This window comes from Hyaena hyaena, unplaced genomic scaffold, assembly GCF_003009895.1.
Source record: "Hyaena hyaena isolate Hyena2069 unplaced genomic scaffold, ASM300989v1 scaffold_280, whole genome shotgun sequence".
NCBI lineage: Eukaryota > Metazoa > Chordata > Mammalia > Carnivora > Hyaenidae > Hyaena > Hyaena hyaena.
Genome location: NW_024080912.1, coordinates 2,074,022 through 2,095,422, shown reverse-complemented (window position 1 = coordinate 2,095,422; position 21,401 = coordinate 2,074,022). Strand labels below are relative to the sequence as shown.

General features: G+C 55.4%; 1 long non-coding RNA gene across 1 annotated transcript; it reads left to right on the top strand.

Moving 5' to 3' along the window:
• Positions 1 to 9,009: 9,009 nt before the first annotated feature.
• Positions 9,010 to 11,610, top strand: LOC120241197. The gene is made up of 3 exons (XR_005530847.1): positions 9,010 to 9,062; positions 10,110 to 10,348; positions 11,363 to 11,610. It is a non-coding gene; the product is annotated as an uncharacterized LOC120241197 (long non-coding RNA).
• Positions 11,611 to 21,401: the final 9,791 nt, after the last annotated feature.

The window sequence follows — 21,401 nt, the reverse complement described above, 5'->3', positions numbered from 1 at the left end:
CATGGAGTTAGTGCTCTGGAGGGACATGCAGAGGATTTAGATGTGAGCTCTACCTTCTTGGGGATTTTTAATCTAGGGGAGTGGAGGGGGCAGGGCGCACCATACCCCAAAGCAGAGAGGGGAGTGGAGGGAGAGACAGGGGAAGAGGAGGGAGGAATGACTTCTTGGGGGCTGATTAGGATGTGCTACATGAGGATATGCCAGGGTCCTTAGCGCTACCTTACTGCCATCGGAGGGCTTTGGAAGTGGGCTAATCCTGTGGTTTCCGATATATTTATTAGTAGCAAAACTTTTCTCCAAGCAAACTCTCCCTGGAAGCCCAATAGACAGGACATAATGGAGTGGAAACTCCTCACTCTGGCCTCTGAGGTCCGTCCTGACCTGGCCCCTGCCGACCTGTCCAGCCTCCCGTCTTCCCGGTGTTCCACAGTTTCGGGAGACAGAGGTTGTTTTCCTAAAGTACTTAAGGAGTTCGCTTCCCCTTCTGGGCCTTTCTTTCTCCTCCCCCCTCCCGTGAGGCGGTGTACCTACTGTTTACCAGCAGGACTCTGAAGTCCCAAAACTAGCCCCTGCACGTATCTGCTGTGTGGCCTTGGACAAGTTCCTTGCCCTCTCTGGGCTTCAGCCATCTCATCTGTGACATAAGCGTGTGATCAGAGTCTAGTTGTAAGGTTACTGAGGAGTGAATACCAGCTCACATCGCTGGCTCCCCAGGGCACAGTCTCCAAGTGCCCTATTCACCACGCAGGTGTGGCCCCTCACGGAGACCTTCTCAGATGCCCTACGTGTCGCCCCCCTGTCCTGTCCTGCTCTCCCTCCGCCAAGAAGAAATCCGAACGGAGAGTCTCCTGGGGAGACTCCCAGGAATCAGGCAGGGCCCTCCTCTGGGCAGCTCTGAAGACAGGAGCCCAGCCTTCAGGGCGGGAAGCCCCAGGAATTTGTTCTACATTCCTGCCCCCGGGGCCTAAGGAGTGGGGCGTCAGCCCACTGGCCCGCAGACGGGACTGTGCAGATGTACGTGGCTGTGGGACAGCACGTCCGCGGGCGCTGGCAGCCGCAGGAGCTGGGAGCCCGCGAGGGGTGTCTGCGTTCAGACTTAATTTTGCTCCTCTGGGCCGCTGCCCCTGGGCTAAGGGAGAGGAATGGCCCGGCCTCTTGACTCAGGAATCTGGAGCGTTTCTTAGCCCCACTGAGAAGGAAGGGGTCAAGGCCTCCTATCCCAGGCTCTGGAAGGATCCAAATTGTTTGCTAAAACCACAGTCCAGGAGAGGTCTGAGGGGAAATGGAGGTCTCCACCCGGGGCAGATATCCTGGCTCTGATTACCCTACGGGGAGGAGGGGCCTGCCCTTAAAAAGGCAAGTTATGGGGGGCGGGGGGGGGGGGGGAAGGCAGGGACAGAGCTCGCCCTCCCAGGGCCACAGTGGCTACCGAGGGGTGTGGATGAGGCGTGTGGGTGGGCTGCCCCGCCTTCCCTCCCGTTCTCTGTTCTCAGATCTTCTTTGTCAAATGCCTCATCTAGGGGCCCCTGTTGGCCGGGCCTGGTCTCCTCTTATTTGCTCAGTGACTATTAGGAGCCAGACACTGCGCTTGCCAGCACCCCGGGGAGGGGGAGGCAGTGCGCCCCAGGAGGGAAGGGTCTGCGCCTGACCTCCTGCTGCATCCCCAGGCCCCAGGGTGGCTGCACAGCCTGGCCTTTCTCTCCCAGCCCCTACGTGTAGGCCTGCTTGCTCCCCTGAGACCTTGACCTCCTCCCAGCTCTGTACCAGGCCTTGTTCTTCTCTCCCCTGCCCCCCTCATTCCTCAGCTCTGCTGCCCCACCCCCCAGCCCCCAACTCCTGTGTTTGCTTAGCTCCCGTTGGCCTCGGGATTCAACTAGAGAAAGGGAACCAGTAGGGCACATATATATTAATTAGTTGACCGATTGTAAGGAACTCACAATCGATTGATTGTAAGGCTTATGCAATGGTAGGAGCTGGCTAGGCAAGTCCGAAATCTGCAAGGCAGGCCGTCGGGAAGGGCAGGTGTGACTTGACGTTTCCCCATCTCCGGAGCCTGAACTCACCCACACCTGTGGAAGTTCCTTTTGCCCATTTAAGGTAATGTATTCACAGGTGTCCGGGATTAGGATGTGGCCTTCACTGGGAGGCCAGTATTCTGCTCACCACAGCCCCCGGCCCCACCCACAAGGCCACCTGCCCATTCCTTCCTGATCTCAGTTTTCTAGGTGGTCAACACACTGGCCTGAGCCTGGGCTGGGGCCTGGGGCCACAGAGGCAGCTGTCATAAACCGAGGCAGCCTCAGAAATAGATGGTTGTGGTTCTGGGGACTTGGTAGGGTCAGGCTCGAGAGGGGTGGAGGGGAAGTCTGTGCGCAGGGATGAGTGTCTTGTGTGGGGGTTGGTGGGGACACTTCTGGGCCACAGTCAGGAACGGTATGCTCTCTGCAGTCACATTCACTGTGGCCTTCCTGTGAGGAAGAGGGAATCATGACGTACATATCACGATTATACATATATATATATCATGATTTTATATATATGTATATATTCCCCCCACTGGGGGGTCAGAATCACGTTATATATATATATATATATATTTATAATTTTTTTTAAATGCTTTATTTATTTCTAGGAGAGAGAGAGAGAGAGAGACAGCGTGAGCAGGGGAGGGTCAGAGAGAGAGGGAGTCACAGACTGAAACAGGCTCCAGGCTCCGAGCTGACAGTCAGCACAGAGCCCGACGCGGGGCTCGAACCCACGAACCGCGAGATCATGACCTAAGCGAAAGTCGGACGCTTAACCGACTAAGCCACCCAGGCGCCCCCGGAATCACGTTATATTAAAACACAGATCTGCTAGGGAGTGGAATGCACAATTCACAAGGTTTCTTAAGAAAACAATGGAGGCTGGAAGGAATGGGCCGCTGGTTCAGGTCTCTGACCCGCCTTCCCCTCCCGCCGCCCGCCCGCTTCCCGCTTCTGCTCCCTGAGGGCGGCGGCTGTCCTGGGCGCTGTACTGTGTGTGAGAGGCCGGCAGGGCGGAGCTGGGGCCGGACTAGGTACCGGGCTGCGTGCTCCGTCATGCATCCCCCAGACCTGGGAGGGGAGAGGCCCAGCGCACCTGAGCACCGGGCGGGGGCCGAGTGAGGCCTAGGCCCCGCCCCCCGCCTCCTCCCCCTCCCACCCCCGCCCTCCCTCCTTCTGCAAGTCTCCGGTCTCCGTCTCACCTTCCTGAGCGCTCTCTCTCTCTGACTGCGAAGTGCTAAGAGAGAGCCGGGTGGCCTGGAAAAGCAGACCCTGGGGCCAAAGCCAGGCTCCGACCCTTGAAGCTGAGCGACAGGACAGGGGGCAAGTCTCCTTTCCTCTCTGGTCAGATTAGGGTAACTCCCTGCCCTCCTTCCTGACCAAGGGCCACAGGCTTGGGGAAAATCCTGCCCTTGGTGACAAAGCCCCAGCTACTTAACCTCCTGCTGCAATCAATCACATCCGCAGCCCTTGGAGAAAAATCTCCAGGAAAGCGGCGACGGTGCCTGCCCTTCCCCCGTGTCCCCAGTGTTTCATACAGCGTCTAGCCTAAGGTGGGGACACAGTAAGTACCCCCTTTCTTCCTTCCAACAATGCACATTAATCTCCAGGGAGGTGGGCAGGCCTGAGGCTGAGACTTAGGCATGACTGTCTTCACTTTATGGCTGAGGAAAGGGAGACTCAGAGACGATAAGTGACTTGCCCAAGGTCACACAGCAGGTAACTACTAGTAAGTGAAGTACCCAGTTCTTCCACCTGACTTTTCCCGCTTGACCACAGCGTCAAAGCGTGGAAGTACTAGAGGCAAGGAAGGGGAGGTAGCCAGACCTCAGGGGGTAAGCCTGGAGAAACAGGCCCGGGCAGGCTCATGGCCATCATCAAAGGTCAAGCAAGGGACCAGTGAGAGTTTGGCCTTCATCTTGTGGGCCCTTGTAAAACCAAAGTGGCCTCAGGGAGAGGGCTTGTCCCACGTACTCTCGTTTTCTCACCTGAAAAAAAAAATGGCACAAATACATTGATGAGTGTTCACAGTCCCAGTGTAAAGGGTTTGAGCCTCAGAGTCAAATATATCTGGGTTGGGGCGCCTGGGTGGCTCAGTCGGTTAAGCAGCTGACTTCGGCTCAGGCCATGATCTCTCAGTTCCTGGGTTCGAGCCCCGCGTCCGGCTCTGCGCTGACAGCTCAGAGCCTGGAACTTGCTTCAGATTCTGTGTCTCCCTCGCTCTCTGCCCCTCCCCCACGCATGCTCTGTCTCTTTCTCAAAAATAAATAAAACATTAAAAAAATTAAAAAACATATCTGGGTTAAAACCCTAGCACTGCCACTTCGTGGTTGGGGGATCTTGGCGACTGATGAAATTACTTACCTTTTCTGGGCCTTAGTGTCCAGCTGGGTGAACAGGACTTCTCTGACTCCTCACGCCTGGCTACTATAGGGCTCAAAAGGGACAAACTGGTTGAACACCCAGCACAGTAGGTACCTGACAGTGATAGCCATTATTATTAATATTATCATTATTACCATTAGCCAGGTGTTGTGGGGATCAGGCCCATACTGGAAATTCTCCCTGCCGGGGAGCAGGGCTCAACAGTGCTCTGTGAACGTGGAGCCCTTGGTCTCTGGCTCCCTGAGTGTCTGTGCATGTTCCAAAAGCTTAGGCTTACAACTCACGACCCCCACAAGTATACCACACTGAGCAGCATGAGAAAAAAACCGGCTGGGGGAGACGGGAATGGCTGAGCCCCATTCCGCCCTGACTGGCTGTGTGATCGTGTGTGAGTCATTTCCCTCTCTGGGCCTCAGACAAGTGGAGGTGGATCAGATGATTCAAAGAGGCTTTCATTTCTTATCTTGGTAAGGGAGACTGGAGATGAAAATCTAGCGCGGGACCCAAAGGCCAGGGAGTGGATGCCCACCAGGTCCCAGATTCCTGAAGTTTCCAAAGACTTAATTGTAAGGAATCCTCATGAAATACAGCGAGATTTGGCAAATGAAACCATGGGATTCCTGGTTAAATGTGAATTTCAGATTAGAAAACAAATAGGGTGGTTGTTGTTTCTTTTAGTATAAGTATGTCCCAAATGTTGCATAAGACAAACTTATACTAAAGTGATTTGTTCTTTCTCTGAAGATCCAATAATTCAAATCCAGCTGAGCCTCCGGCACTTTATGTAACAACCCTAAACACAGACGAGTGTTAAAAAAAAACGAGGAAGTTTTTTGTGTGTCAATATGAAATCCTTTCAAGGCCACGTGAAGGAATAAAGGAAAGTGTGGCTGACATGCGTCCCTGTATGAGAAAGGGAAGAAAAGACCAGAATGCAGAAGCCACTGGAAAACACAGGCCTTCTGGCTGGGTGGCAGGAAGGGGAAGATGACTTTTCACTGTGTCCCCTTTGTACCTTTTGAATTTTGTACCATGTGAATTTTTTATCGAGGCCAAAAAAAAAAAAAATAAACCATAATAATAATAATAAATAAATGAGTAACATAATCGGGCAGTTTTGCCCTGACTCTGCTCCCCACACCCTTAACCTCATGCATTCTAGAAATACTCCAGGGCTTCTGTTACCCTTATCAAAATTCCTCTAGGCCTTTGGACTCGTCGCAGCCTGTCGGCAGCACCCCCAGCGTGCAGGGGAGGGGTGAGTCACGGCCACCCCCGGCCAGCTGTTTGCCATCTGCAGGCCTTCCTGAGGCAGACCCCCTTCCAGCTGTGTCCCCCATCCCTGCAAAGACTCTGGCCTCTCTCTTCATCTCTCTCCCCTTAGACCATAATCCCAGTGAATTCAACCCCCCATTTATTGGGTGTGCCAGGCACGGTTCTAGGAATGAATCTGAAAGGGAGGGGTGACTGGAGCCAGGGGAAAAGGGTGAGAGGCGCAATGGTAGGCATGTGGCATCTGGGAAGGCTTCCTGGAGGAGATGGCACCTCGAAAGAAAAGGACTCTCCTGGGGGCGTCTAGGGTGGCTCCGTCGGTCAGGTGTCTCACTCTTGATTTCGGCTCAGGTCATGCTGTCACGGTTCGTGGGTTTGAGCCCCACATCAGGCTCCATGAGGACAGTGCAGAGCCTGCTTGTGGTCCGTCTCCCTCTCTCTCTGCCCCTCACCTGCTTGCTCTCTCTCTCTCTCTCTCTCTCTCAAAATAACAGGGCAAAGCCAAGGGCTTTGGGGATTTATCAGCAGGTCTTTCCTGAGCACGATAGGACACAGAGCTCAGTGCTAAGTGCAAGGCTGAAGGAAGCACGAGGAGGCTCAAACACAGGGCCCTTCCCCCGAAGAACAGTCACGCAGGGGAGAGCACCGCACGTCTCGCACAAGGCTGTGGGAGCACCTCAGCAGGCTGTCCTGCGTTGCCGCATCCCGGAGGACAGGCATGGCTGCTAAGGGATCCAGGGGATGGTAACTGAGCAAGGGTGGGTTCCAGGCCTTTGCACATCCCGTTCATCCTCCAGGCAAGGCCACAGACCCAGAGAGGGACAGGGAACCAGGCAGGTCACACAGTGAGTCAGCTGCGAAGCCAGGACCAGACCCTGGGCTCCTGACTGCCAGCGCAGGGCGCTCTACGCAACCAGAGCTCAGGGCTCAGGCTGGCATCAGAGAAGCCTTCCAGAAGCAGGGATGCTAGGCACTGTGACCCCGGCCATTCCTCTGGCAGGTGACATGGATGTATGGGCACAAGGAGTTGTCCCAGGAAGGGGCCTGCCTACTTTGTAAGGTGTGACAACTCTGCCCGGTTGGGCCCAGCTCACGGCAGCCTACCAGAACACTCTAGAGAGGAAAGGGTGCCCTGATTCAAGTTATCTCCATGGAATTCCATGCAGGAATCATGCCCGTTTCCAGGAAAGAAAATGATAGCGTAGGGAATGAAATGATTTACCCAAGGTCACGAGGCGGTGCTGACCATGACCTAGCCATAGCAGTGCCCTGTGCTGTTCCCACAAGACCATTCTGCCTGCACTTGGGAAGTCCATAGCCCTCCCACCCAAACACACACGGTTCCTCCAGACAGGCCCAGCCCAGTGAAATCCCACCATGAACTCTCTTCCTTCCTGGTTACCACAGGCAGCCCCTGAAAAGGAGCATGTAAACCCCGACGGCGCTATCAGTCATTTACACTCGAGTATAAGTTATCAGCATCTGAGACTGGAGCTGAACGCAGGGCCCTGCCCAAAATAACACACAACAGGCGAAGAGAGAGAGGTCCCTGGGCTTGGGCTGTGCCCTGGGAGCGGCTGGGTGAAGCTTTCCCTGGAGCACCTTGGGCGTGGGGTGGCCCTGAGTCCAGGGCCACTGTGAGGGTGGAGGTGTACAGTGATGTAGAAAGAGCACCAGCTCCACTCAGGTTCTGACCTGTGCTCTACCTCCTCCTACCTGCACGGGCTGATCCTCCCACTCACCTCCCTGAGCCGCAACCACACCTGTGCCGCGGGGCTACCTTGTATCCACCTTGCAGGTGTGGGTACTTGAAATGCTCCAGCCCAGGGTTCTCAAACTTAAGGAGGCATTGGCATCCTTTGCGGGGCCCCCAAAAACCCAGAGTACACGGCCCCACCCCAGACTTTCTGCTTTAGTCTGGGCCGGAAACTAACTAACTAACTAACTACCCTAACAAGTTCTGTACTTCTGCTGCTGCCTGTGCTGGTACCACTTCTATATAAAAAGCAGGCGATCGCTCTGAAAGCCTAGAGATGGGGGGGTGGGGGGCGGGGGCTGATACAGAGCAGAGCCTCAGAAAGATGCGAAGTACAAACTTGACATTTTGCAGGGATTTCATGACCCCCTGGTCACGTCTGGACAGAGGGGGCCCTGAAGGAAGAGCAGAGGGGGAATATGGGGCCAAGGTCAGGGGTCAGGATGCTGGGCTCTCTCCAGCGGCTGCTTCTGGGAATGTCAATGTCAATTTCTCCCAGTAAGTGCAGGGTGGCAAGTGCTTTTTTTTATGCCAGGCACTCTGCCCAGCTCCCCACACGAATTGTCTCACATAATCTTCTCCCACGGGTCAGCGAGGTAGGTTATTGATATCTCACATCACAGGTCAGGAACCTGTGGTGGACAGAATGATGGCCCCCGGAGGTGTCCACACTCCAAGCCTCAGGAGCTCGGAGCATTATCTTACACGGCAAGAGGGACACTGTGGATGTGATGTTGATACAGATCTCTAGATGGGGACATTTTCTTGGATTATCCAAGCCAGCCTGAAGTAATCACTAAGGCCCTAATAACAGGGAGCTAGAAGGTCAATGTCTTCATCTAGTCAGGCTGCTATAACCAAACACCAGATACTGAGTGGCTCATAAACAACAGCAATTTTTTCCCCCTCATAGTTCTGGCAGCTGGAAGTCTAAGGGCAAGGTGCTGGCACTTTCACTTTCTGCTGCGGTTCCTCTTCCTGATTCACAATTGCAACTTTCTCTCTGTCCTCACCTGGCTGGAAGGGCGGGGCCCGGGAGCTCTCAGGAGCCTCTTTTATAAGGAGGCTGATCCCTTTCTTCACGAGGGCTCTGGCTTCATGACCTAAGTACCACCTTGCAAAGGCCCTGCCTCCAAAAACCATCATCTTTGGGGGTTAGCAATGCCACGTATGATTTTGAGGGGGACAGAAATTTCAGACCACAGCAGTCAGAGAGTCAGAGGCAAAATGGAAGCAGAGATTGGAAGGATGAAGAGCGGGGCTGCCGAGGTGTGGGAATGGCCTCCAGGAGCCTGAAAAGGCAAGGAAATTAATTCCCACTCGGAGCCTTCAGAAAGATTACAACTCTGCTGATGCTTTGATGTTAACTTTTCAAAAAACGTTTCTTTTTGAGAGAGAGGGAACAAACAGGGGAGGAGCAGAGACACAGAGGGACAGAGGATCCGAAGCAGGCTCAACGCCAACAGCCCCCCGCTGTTTCATGCGGGGGGGGGGGGGGGCTCGAACTCACGCACTGTGAGATCACGACCTGAGCCGAAGTCAGACGCTTAACCGACAGAGTCACCCAGGTGCCCCCAACGCTTGGATTTTAGCTCCGTCAGATTCATTTTGAACTTCTGACCTTCGTAAGTGCGAGATAACGAATTCGGCTTATTTTATGCCACTACATCTGTGGTCGTTTGTTATGGGAGTCATAGAAAATTCATCCCGAAGCAGAGGCTCGGAAGGGGGCAGTGATGAGACTCAAATGTGGTCTTGCTGTCTACAGGAACTGTGCTCAGCCTCCTAACCGCAAGGTTGACTCAACAGCCAACTGGGGTCAGGAGCTGAAGCCGCCAACGCCATTCTCTCCCCACCCCCCACCGTGAAGAAGAAATGACCCCAGGGATGACCAGAGGGGAATTCTGCTGTTTTTAAATGCTGGAATTGTTATGGGAAAGTGGGAAGTTTGGGGCCAGGCACAGCGAAGAGCTTCCCTAGTATGGAACTCCAGTTGGTGAGAACTGGCTGCCTGGGGCTCTGTGCGGAGCAGCAAGGCCGAGCCCAGGCTCCCGGGAAAGCGTGCTGCGGTCCATTGGTAATGCCTGACGTGGCCTTGACCTGGCTGAACAGCATTGTATGCTCATCTGGATTAGATGGGTTCCCTCAGGTTGGCCCTGGATCTGGTTCATCGTTTTATTCCTGAGTGCCCTGAAACAAAGCAAGCACTCACTCAATGTTTGAAGGAGGGAGGGAGAGAGGGAAGAAGGAGGGAGGGGAAGCCGGGAAAGAGGAATCTGTTTCCCGGAGGCCAGGATGAGGGCCAGTGGGCAGAATCCCAGGGTGGAGAGCTTCCGATTCCCCTCCTTGTTCAGTTCATAGCAATCCCTTCATTTGTGGGGGTGGTGGGGGTCCACCCCTGCCTCGTTCCATCTGGTTATGGCAGGACTGCCCGTCACAAGGTCCTGCCCCTCCTCTCCAGGGGCCAGGGCTGTGACTCAAGCCAGGCAACACAGTCTGAACCCCAATGAGAGACACTGGGGCAAGGGGGTGGGGGAGAGGGTGGCTGACGACCACATCCTGGAAAGGTGGGCCATGAACTCAACCAGTGAAGAGGAAGTGGGCCAGAACCCTGGTGTGAGACTCCGGGGGCTGAGCTCAGATGCTCCTAACCTCAGAGTCCTCTCTTTCAGGACCGTCAGCCAGAAAGCGCAGAAGTCTCCAGGCAAGAAGCACCCCCCGGAGATGAGGGCACCCAGCCTTTCCGCCATTGCAGAAGCTTGGCCAGTGTGTCCCAATGACTACCTCCACCTCCATGTTCATTCTGCTTAGCTATTCAGAGTCAGTTTCTGTGACTTGAAACTGAAGAACCCCAGCCTCCTACAGTCTCTAGAAGGAGGAGCCAGCTAAGAATCAGAGCTGTCCTGCTGGGGTAAGCCTCTTTACTTGGAGACTTGAGAAAAGAGAGGTTTATGTTCCCCCAGATTCTTTTTTTTTTTTTTTAATTTTTTAAAGTTATTTCTGAGAGAGAGAGAGACAGTGTGATCAGGGGAGGGTCAGAGAGAGAGGGAGACACAAAATCTGAAGCAGGCTCCAGGCTCTGAGCTGTCAGCACAGAGCCTGACGCGGGGCTCGAACCCACAAACCGTGAGATCATGACCTGAGCCGAAGTCGGACGCTTAACCGACTGAGCCACCCGGGCGCCCCGTGTTCCTCCAGATTCTTGTGTTGAAGCCTGCATGGGATGGGCTGGGATGGGATTGGAGGTGGGGGGGCCTTCGGGAGGTGAGCCCCCATGATGGGGTTAGGGTCCCCCAAATAAGCAAGGGAGTACTAGTGAGGAGACGAGAAGACAGCCGTGTGTAAACCAAGGAGAGGTCCTCACCAAGGCCCCAACGTTGCCTGCACCCTGACCTTGGATTTCTAGCCTCCCAGTCTGGGGAATTCTGCACAGCAGCCTCTGTGCTAAGACATGGCGGCTGGGAGGCCGTCTGGTGGAGGTGTTGTGGAGTCACTTGGGGAATGAACAGGAAGGAGGGTCCAGAGCCCTGGAGCCTCAGTGAGCGTGAGTTAGATTCCTTCCCTTCTGGCATGGAGCCTAACCAAGTCCCTTTGCTCCCTGAGCCTCGGGGAGGCCATGAATATTATTTACCTTATAGGGTCCCTGCGGGGCACGAAGAGATAACGTGGAGTCCCAGGCTTCTCTCCTCTCTGGGATGCTCCTAGCATGTGGAGTGACACTAGATTAAGAGACCCCTGCGGCATTAAGTGAATGCCTGCAGGGCCACCCCGCAGGCCCCCAAGGCCACCCAGCAGGCCAGCAGGGGGCTGGGACTTGAACCCAGGCACTTTCCATGGGGAGCCCCAGATCATACCCAGTACTCATGCTGCCTCCCCTAGGGAGAGGGGTCCAAATCCCTCCCACTGTAAGATCTCTTGATTGCAGATACAGGGTGTGAGATCCTACGGGTCCAGTTAGAGAGCAGATGCCGACATGGAAAAGGAAAGTGAACTGAGAAGGCAAATCATGCGTTCCGGAGAGCCCAAGGAGCCAGCGAGCCTGGGGAGAGGAGGGCCCCTCTGCCTGGATTTCAGACCATATCCAATGTCTCCAGGAAGAAAGGACTAGAAGCCACCACCCTAATCCTGAGGCCCCCAGGGGAAGCGGCAAGTTCCTGGGAGAAGACAGGTTCCCACAGGCTTTAATCTCCCCTGTCACTGCTCCAGGCAGCTCAGGCTCTGGAGAGGAGGGGGAGAGGGTCTCGTATCTCGTGACAGGGGAGGGAGGGCTCCCCTCCAACACACAGGGGAGAAGGCAGGCAGCTTGGGCTCAGGGCTGGATGGTCTCCGAGACCTCCTCTGGTCCTGTCCCCTCATCATAGGGCAGCGCCTCGGCCGGAGCCCACGGAAGCGGGTGGCAGAGTCACAGCGAGGATGCAGGTCTCAGACAGGCCATTTTCCAAAACTCCCGCCCTTCTGCAGACCCTGTACCTGCCACAGTGAAAAGAAAGAGCCCTGGAGTTGGAGCCAGGAGACCCGAACCTCCAACACTCATGCTGAGACCGCCTCCTGTGGAAACTGAGCTGAGTCCCCTCCCCTCTCGGGGCCTCGGTTTCCACAAAAATAAAACCAGGGGGGTTGGACTCCATCTCGACGGTCTCCTCTGGCTCCGGTGTTCTGAGGGCCAAGGTCATGCGTTGGGGCCACGGCCCTGCCCCCAGCTTCCCCCCATCTCCCCCGAGGCCCCAGAGATCCCAGATGGAAGAGGAAAGTAGCCAGAAACTTGCATGGGGGTGGGGCTCTGGTCCTTGTATTCACCCTCTGCTGAGTCAGAGCGCCGCCCGCACACAAGGTGGTTGGCACAGCAAGAGAACAAAGGGGAGAATTGACCCCTGGTGCTGGCACCCAGGCCGGAGCGCAGGGGGGGCCTCAAGTACCCCCTTCTCCCTGCCCTCCCCCACCCCAGCCCCGGGCATCCAAAGCCAGCCTGCAGGAGAACTGGATGCCAAGTGGAGACTTCTCTCTCTCTCTCTCTCTTTAAAGTTTATTTTATTTATTTTGAGAGAGAGAGAGACAGAGAGTGCATGAGTGGGGGAGGGGCAAAGAGAAAGGTGAGAGAGAGAATCCCAAGCAGGCTCCATGCTGTCAGCGCAGATGCAGCCACTACTAGACCCTTTGGAAAGACTCTTGGATCAATATTTTCCAAAGCGCAGGTGGCTCTTGAAATTAATTTGGTGTGTTATACTCAGAATTTCATAATGAGGAGGAGGATAAAAAAAAGCAGAAGAGAAACATAGCAGAGAGTCTCGGGTGGTAAACGGTCTCGAGAAAAGCTTGTTTGAATTTTGTGCCTTGTGCCAGGTTGTGATGTTACGTGTGTCTTCCTGCTGGTCGCGGTCAGAAAACCTTAAAAAGCCACTGCCTCAGAGGATGCGCCCTTTGTTCCCCAGCTGGGGCAAGGCAGCTGGCACGGAAGGCCCTCCCTGTCTGCCAGGGCTCCCTGCTCACACACCCGACCAAAGGCTCCGGCCACTCCCTGCTGGGGGCCGCACCCCAGCAACTGCACAGGGTCACGGTCACACCTCTCTGTCCTTCAGATTCTCTCTTCTTTCAGCCCTATACCCAATCCTGCTTTCACTCCAGGAGGCCCTGTTGAAATGACACTTCCTCAGGCCATCGTCCCAAAGGGGGCCAGGCAGAAGGTCCCCTTCGTCGCTGGCTGGCCCCCAGTCTGCTGGAGCACAGTGCTCACCCTGTGTCAGTCATCTGCTCCTACATCAGGGGCGCGGCACACTCTGATTCAGTGCGTGAATGAAATCGTTCACTTAAAATGAATGAACGAATGATTGATGGCCGGTTGGATCTCTCTGGGGTGGGGGTCCTGGTGCGGAGGCTGGCTGCTTTAAGAGTCATCCAACAATTGCAGTGTACCTACTGGGCATCTCGCCCCCAAGCTACTGGGGACACTCGACCAACCAGAATAAGAAGGCTTCCCCTTGAGGAGCTCACGGTCCCCAACAGAAGAGCCCCAGATAAAGACATATGCAAGAGGACCCCACCTTGCTGGTACCACTGTGTCATAACTCCCCCAGCCGCCAGTGAACGCCAGGAGAGACGGCTGGACCATGCCTGCTGTGCACCTCACCACTGTGGAGCTCTCTTTCTGCTGTCGCATCCTAACGCATTAAATATTTACTTAATGAATATTCAGGAAGCTGCAAATGGCTCAAGTTGACCTTAGAGTAAAGTGGAAGGAAGTGCTAGGAAAAGGCGCTGAGCAGTCTGTGGGCCCCAGACCACGGAAGGCACACCAGCCCTGCCTAGGTCTGGGTCTTTCTGCTGCAGGCACCGGGGAAGCCATGGAGGGGTTTCAGTGGTCTAGAAAATTCCTCTAGTCCTGGTGTGTGGGGTGGGTGCCTGTGGCCCAGGTGGGCAGCTGAGAAAGCAAATGCAGAACTAACCCAGGCGAGGAGACTTGAGTCTAGAGGCAGCAGGCTGGGGCGCACTGGCATGGGGGTCCGGAAGACTGCGTGCTGCAGGTGTGCCCTGGGACACCAGTGAGCCAGGCTCTGAGATTCCAACTCCTGCCGCCCCACCATCCCCTTCTGGGGCACCGTGCCGTCCCCAGGCAGTTCCTGCCAACCTTCAGCCACAGCTAGCAAGCTCGAGAGTACTCCTTATACTCTTATCTTATTCTTCTTGTTAACAACCAGCTCCTATTTTAACACATTTATTTATGAACCTTAGATGAGTATTTGAAGGATCTTTGCCCTTGTATTTCTGCACATTTTCACACTGCATACATTAAAGTGGGTCTTATGCCACTACCATGTATGGAAACTCGAGTGCCGTGTTAAACAGTAATTCTGAACTCTCAATGGAAACGCTGAAATCACCAGAACGAAGTCACTTTATGAAATTTACCAGCTCCTATCTCTGCCTCCGGGTCTTGGGCCTGTCTCTCCTTTGCTAAGGGGTATTAGGGACATTCTAACAAAAGGCATTCTCCTTGCACTGAACCAGGATTTAGGAAATGTAAGAAATAAGTACCTCAGTCTTTTACTTTTTTAAGTTTATTTATTCATTTTGAGACAGAGCGTGTGTGAGCGGGGGAGGGGCAGAGAGAGAGAGAGAGAGAGAGGGAGAGAGAGAGAGAGAGAGAGAGAGAGAGGGAGAGAGAGAGAATCCCAAGCAGGCTTGGTGCTGTTCAGTGAAGAGCCCTACGTAGGCGTGGCTCCCACAACCCATGAGATCATGACCTGAGCCGAAATCGAGTCATTGGCTTACCCGACTGACCCACCCAGACGCCCTAATACCTGTGTATTTCTAAAAACTGCTCCTATGCCCCCTCACCCTGGCAAACAAGACCAAGACTGAGGCTGAACTTCCGGCGGTGTGGGTTTCCCATCTGAGAAGCAGCCCTTCCGGGTTATCTGCAAACTGCTAACTTACATGAACACAGCTGATGTTCATCCTAACCCCGAGGGAGGAGCCATTATAGCCCCATTTTCCAGATGAGAAAACCGAGGCACAGGAGAACTGCTTAACTCGCCCCCAGCCCAGAAGACCAGTAAGCACCCTAGTAAATGGAATCGGAGCCGTGTGGTTGCCGAGCCCTGGCTCTTCCTAAAGCCACACGAGGCAAGCTGACAGGGCGATTCACTGTAAAAGTTGAGTCGCTGGCACCGGGTGGGCTGGGGAGTCCCGAAGAGAGGCTGATTTTCCTCCCGCCCGCACCCCGGCTTGCGCGTGGCCCAGCGCTGGCTGGCCCCACCGCCACTTTCCGGGCCCCACCACCCGTCTCGCTGCGCGGGGACTCGGATAAACGGACACAGCTGGATGGGAACCGCGCAGGTGCGCGGGCAGGGCGGGTTCGGGAGCGACGCTTCCGGGTAGGAAGACGCAGGGTGGCGCGGCCTTGGACCCTTGCCCCGGGCGGGCGGGCTCCCGCGCGGAGCGGGCGGACGCAGGTGATGACAAGCGCCCCAGGCGGGAGCGCGGCGCCACACTCGCCTTATAAGGGCAGGCTCGGCGCGGCGGGGGCGGGGCCGGGCGCGGCGGGGGCGGGGCCGGGCGCGGCGGGGGCGGGGCCGGGCGCGGCGGGGGCGGGGCCGGGCGCGGCGGGGGCGGGGCCGGGCGCGGCGGGGGCGGGGCCGGGCGCGGCGGGGGCGGGGCCGGGCGCGGCGGGGGCGGGGCGCCCATCCTGCTGGCCCCGCCCAGAGCCCCCGACTACCTCGGGGTAGATTTTTCTTGCCTGGGCGAGGCCCCTCCAGTGATGCCCCCAGGTCCCCTGAGGCCCTTTGGGGTCTCCCCCTTCCCCCCCCTCCCCGCACCTCTCGGCTTAGACCGACTTGCCTTGTGGCTGTGGGCGGGTTTCTACCTTCTTCCACAGTAGGTACGTAGCTGGGGGAGAAGGACCTTTAGTGACTGCTCTTTGGGGCACTCAGACGTTGCGGTCAAATGGTGGGTTGCCTAACTGGCCGTAAACAGTCTCTCTAACCCCAGGCTCAGCCCAGGACCTGGCTAAACATTAGCCATTGATCATCGGAAGTGTGTGGTTGACTGAGCCCTCCTTGGAGGAACAGACTTTAATAGGAAACGTCCAAGGGGCGTCTGGGTGGCTCAATCGGCTGTGTCGGACTCTTGGTTTTGGCTCCGGTCATGATCTTACGGTTAGTGAGTTCGAGTCCCTGGTGGGTCTCTGTGCTGGCATTGCAGAGTCGGCTTGAGATTCTCTGCCCCTCCCCGCGCTCTCTCGCCCTTAAAATAAATAAATAAATAAACTTTGAAAATTAAAAAAAAAAAAAAAAGAAGTGTCCAGCATAAGTCAGCCCAGAGGATGCTCGGCACATAGTAGCTGCTCATGACTATCTTCTGCGGAACAAATTCCTCTTACTGTGTTTTATTACCACTGTGTGTGCTCTGAGTTCATGAGGCCTGGGCGCTTCCTTTCCACCCTTGGGTATCCAGTGCCTGGCACATAGTAGGTGCTGGTTAGCCTTTGGCAGGAAATGAGTGAATAATAGGCAGCGGGAAGTAGGGGGAGGGAGAAGGAGATCCCTGGGGGGGGTACCGCTAACAGTGAGAAAATAACTCCACAGCTGCTGTGGGGGGTAACACCACATTCTACCTTTCCCTCCACAATCTTCTGGGAGCTTCACGAGAGAGATGTTGGGTGGCTCTTGACCTCGTTTCCCAGCTAAACTTCCGAGGCATGCAGAGGGGAGGTGACTTAGCCACGGTTACCCAGTGAGCAGCAGAGTCCAGACATGGCCCGCTGTTAGCGCTCACATCCCGTGGCTGCTGGGAGGCACTTCCCAAAAGTCAGACTCCCAGCATGGGGGGGTGGGGGACAGGGCATCAGAAGGACACAGATGGGGGTGGGGGTGGGGAGGAGGAGCCTAGGAGTTCAGATTGGAGATGGAGAAGGCCAGCCCACCCTCTAGGGCTCCTGCTCCTGGCAGGGGGGGTGGGGGGGCGGGGAGACAGGATGCTGACACACAGCAAGAGTCTGGTTGATGGACAGCTGGAGAAGGGAGGGACGCCTCAGTGGGGTTTCTGAGGACCCTCCTGATTTAGCCACTCCTCCCGGCCCCTACCTCCTCCCCTGGCCTGGCTTCGTCTCTAAAGCCGGGGGTGGAAACTGGTCTCTGGGGGCTTCTTGCCCCAAGGTTCTTGACATGGGGAGAGCGGAGTTCTGGGAAACGCAGCCTCCAGAGAGGAGGTAGCAGAGGCCAAACACGCCCGAGTGATGGGGGCGGGAGCCTGGGCCTCATGGGTGCAAACAGCTTCATCTTCCCAGGCTGCCCCGGCCCCGCGCATCTCATCCTGCTGGGCCGCTGTCCAGAGAAGCCAGTTCCCTGCCTGGTCCCCAGAGTCCGTGGGGGCCGGCCGGGAGAGCCTCTGCTCCCTCCCTTTGCTGGGGAAGGGACTTGCTCTTGTGGCCAGAGCGTTGCAGCCCTGAAGTTGGCTTAGCTGTGCCTCAGTGGTCAAGGCCAAGTGCTGAGCAAATACCAGGCCCTCTGGGCAGCTGGTCCCACCGCGGCCGCTGTTCTGTGTAATCATTCCTGGGCCATGTGGAGTGCTGAGCTGGGCATACAAGCACAGGTAGGAGGGGAGGAGGGTGTTTCCTGGGTCCAGGGGCTGAGCAGGGGAAAGGGACGCTTGGGGACTATTTTCTGCCCCCATCACCTCCTTTAGAAATAATTGCTCCCCCTCAACCTCTCTGCCAGCCGCAGGAAAGCCCAGCCCCAGGCCTGGCAATGGGAACCTAGAGCCACGTCTGGATTCTTCTCTCTTCTTGCTTGCTGGTTGACCCCAGGCAAGGCTTCTGCCCTCTCTGGGCTTCCATTTACTTTTCCTCGTCCAGACCTGATGGCCTTCCTCCCTTCTCTCAACATCACTCGGCCCCCATTAGATGGAAAAGCGAATATGGGAAAGAAAATGGGAATCATGAATATGCTTGTTTCATAGGAAGGGAGGGCACGGTGGCTCAGAGACTCAGAGTGATGCTCAAAGTCACACGGAAGGTGACAGAGGTGCTGGGGCCCAGCCAGGCCTCCTTGGTGCAGAGGGGGGAAACTTGGCAATGGGGTCTGGGCCGTGGGATAAGGTTGGGGACCAGGCAAGAAACAGGGCCTGGCATAGAACCACTCCTTGGTAAGGTTATGTACTTCATTCATTCATTCATTCATTCATCCACATTGCAGATTCCTGTGCTCCTCCTCTGTGCCTGGCCCCCTGGGAAGGGAGACATGGAAGGGACATAGAAGGGACATGGAAGACTCTCAAGGAAGAGGTGCATTAGAATGGGCTTGGAGAGGGCTCCGGTCACAGGAAGGGCATTTTCTCTTTTTCTTTCTTCCTTTTATTTTATTTTTACTCTTTTTAGTGTTCATTTTTGAGAGAGAGTGTGAGCAGAGGAGGTGCAGAGAGAGAGGGAGACACAGAATCAGCAAGCAGGCTCTAGGCTCTGAGCTGTCAGCACAGAGCCCCACACGGGGCTCGAACTCAGGGACTGCGAGATCATGACCTGAGCTGAAGTCAAACGCTTAACTGACTGAGCCACCTGGCTGCCCCTTTTCTTTTTCCTTTTTTTTCAAGTAGGCTTCACACCCAGCGTGGTGCCCAGTATGGAGCCCAGAGCGGAGCCTACTGTGGGGCTTGAACTCATGATCCTGAGATCAAGACCTGAGTCGGAGGCTACCCAGGCACCCAGGAAGGGCATTTTCTTAAAGTCCAGGATCATCTGCATCCAAATTACTAGGGCTTTAAAAATGTACATTCCCAGGTCCCACCCCAGACCCAGGACCCATCCACAGCCTGATTCTTACAGGAAGGACTAGAGTTCTCAGAAACGCCAGAATCGGGGGCCTGGAAGTTTCGTTATTATTATTATTGTTATTATTTTACTGGAAGTATAACTGACTGGTGCCAGAAACTTCCTAAGGCAGAGGTGGCGGGACAAAGAAGGAGCTGGAGGAGGGGCAGGTCTTCTGACATTCCTGCGGCTCGCCCTCCCCTCCCCCAAAGTAAACCAGCAGGTAGGAGATGTGGGTGCGTGGAGGGAACCCAGCTCAGGTTTCAGGCCTGGGGACCTGGCTTCCAGGCCCTCAGTGCCAGCCACATGCTCCCTTTGCCCTGGGAGTCCCACATCTATAAAACTCAAAAGAAGAAAAAGCTCGCCGTTCAAATCTGTTTGCTCCAGTCTCATTAATAATGGACGGAAATATTAACCGGAAAATACCCAAGTATCAGACAGTGGGGGAAAGGCTAATGATGTGACCTTAGCTGAGTGACTTCCCGGGGTCTGGGATGCCCGGGGAGGTCGTAGGGATGCAGTGATTGCTGCTCTGAGGTCCCGGCAAGGCTCTAGGAGGGTGAAGAGGGGGGTGCCCAGTCAGACTGTGGGGTCTACATCCTGGCTCTGCTCCTTCCTGGCTGCGTGAGCTGGGGCCATAACTAAAGCCCTCTGTGCCTCAGTTTCCCTATTCACAAACTGCAGCTGATACCAGAACCCACCTCCTAGGGTTATGTGAGCATTGAAGGAGTTAATGTGGACAGTGCCACAGGAACTTCCGTGTTGTCCGTTATTGTTAAACTAGTTAAAATAATATTAGTTACAAACTCACCTGTTGTAGATCCAACCCCAGGACCTTAGAATGTGACTGTGTTTGGAGATGGGTCTTTACAGAGGTGATCAAATTAAAATGAGGCCGTTAAGGCAGGCCCTGGACCATTTGGACTGGCGTCCTTGCAAGAAAGGGAAATTTGGACAAAGAGACATGAGGAATCTATGGGCATAAAGACCATGTGAGGACACAGTGAGAAGGTGGCCACCTGCAAGCCCAGGAGAAGTAAAACCTGCCGACACCTTGATGTCGGCCTCCCAGCTTCCAGAACTGCGAGAAACACATTTCTGTTGTCTAATACCCACCAGTACTGGCACCTTGTCACGGCAGGCCCACCAACCAACGCAGCGTGCCTAGGAACCTTCAGTAGGATGCTTACAACCCAGCCGTGTGCTCTAACGTTACATTTATGATCTCATGCCGCCTATCTCTCTGGTTTTTTTTTTAATGCTTATTTATTTTGGAGAGAGAGTGAGAGAGAGAGAGAGCACGAGATGGGGAGGGGCAGTGAAAGAGGGAGACACAGACCCCGAAGCAGGCTCCAGGCTCTGAGCTGTCAGCACAGAGCCTGACGCAGGGCTTGAACCCATGAAGTACGAGATCACCACTTGAGCTGAAGTCGGACGCTTAACCAACTGAGCATCCCAGGCGCCTGTTTTTTTAAACATTTTTTAAAAAAGTTTATTTTGAGAGAAAGAGTAGGAGTGAGGGAAAGAGAGAGGGAGAGAGAGTCAGCACAGAGGCTGTGAGATCATGACCTGAGCCCCAAGAGTCGGATGTTTAATTCGCTGAGCCACCCAGACGCCCCTCATGCTGCTCTCTTAACCACGAGAAGAGTACTATCCTCCCATTTCAGAGATGAAGAAAACTGAGGTTTGGCTCTCGAGTGGAGGGCTAGGATTGGAGCCATGTCAATGTGATTACAAGCTTCATTCAAAGCGTGGCTCCATCCCCCCTCAGTGAGGCCCCACCCAGCCCCCTGCATCCCAGCCTCCCTCTTTGGACAGATCAGGTACCTTCCTACCTCTGTGCCTTTGCACATGCTCTCCCCTCTGCTCCGCCCACTGCTCCCTCTTCAGGCTAACTTCAGTTCTTAAAAACAAAATGTGTCTGAATGTCGCCTCCTCCCCATGAGGACTTGCAGTCACTCCACACCTTATGTTCTGGGGCCTTCCACGCCAGGCCGAGAGAGGTGCTCACAGATACCAGATGGCTGAGGTTGGGGTGACATTGCCATGTTGGGACTGGAGACACTATTCCATCCTTAGGAGTAGATCCTGAGGAAAGGGAATCTTCTGCCTCTGGCCAGTGGGTGGAGGGGGGTGGGGAGAGGCAGATAAAAGAGAGAGGCTCCAAGTCCCCACTCCAGGCATAAGAAGAGGGATCCTTTGATCCTCCTGGGGACAGCAGTGTGGCAGAGGGCGAGGATGGGGGATTAGGCCAGGCCACCCCAGGCCCATTCCCTAGGGTGTGTCTTGGGCAAGGTGCACCACCTCTCCCGGGCCTCAGTTTCCTTATATGGGAAACGCAAACAACAGTGGCGACCTCGGGTAGGCGGGTGGGCGTCAGGAGGGTTAGATGTGGGCGGAGCCCCGGGCAGCGTGGGGCACCAGGGATCAGTGCTGGACTTCCTCCTTGCTGGGAGGGCGAGGCAGGTAGCAGACCAGAGAGAGACAGCTCCTTGCCTGGGGCTACCCAGTAAGCGGACCGAAGGCAGGAGCCCAGCTCAGCCCCGATTTGTAGTTAGCAGCTGTGTGTGGGGGGGTGGAGGTGGGGGTCCCAGCTCACACGTGGCTGTGTGTGGCCCGCTGGCCTAGAGGCAGGAGCGAGAGGGAAGCCAGATGGGAGTCAGGC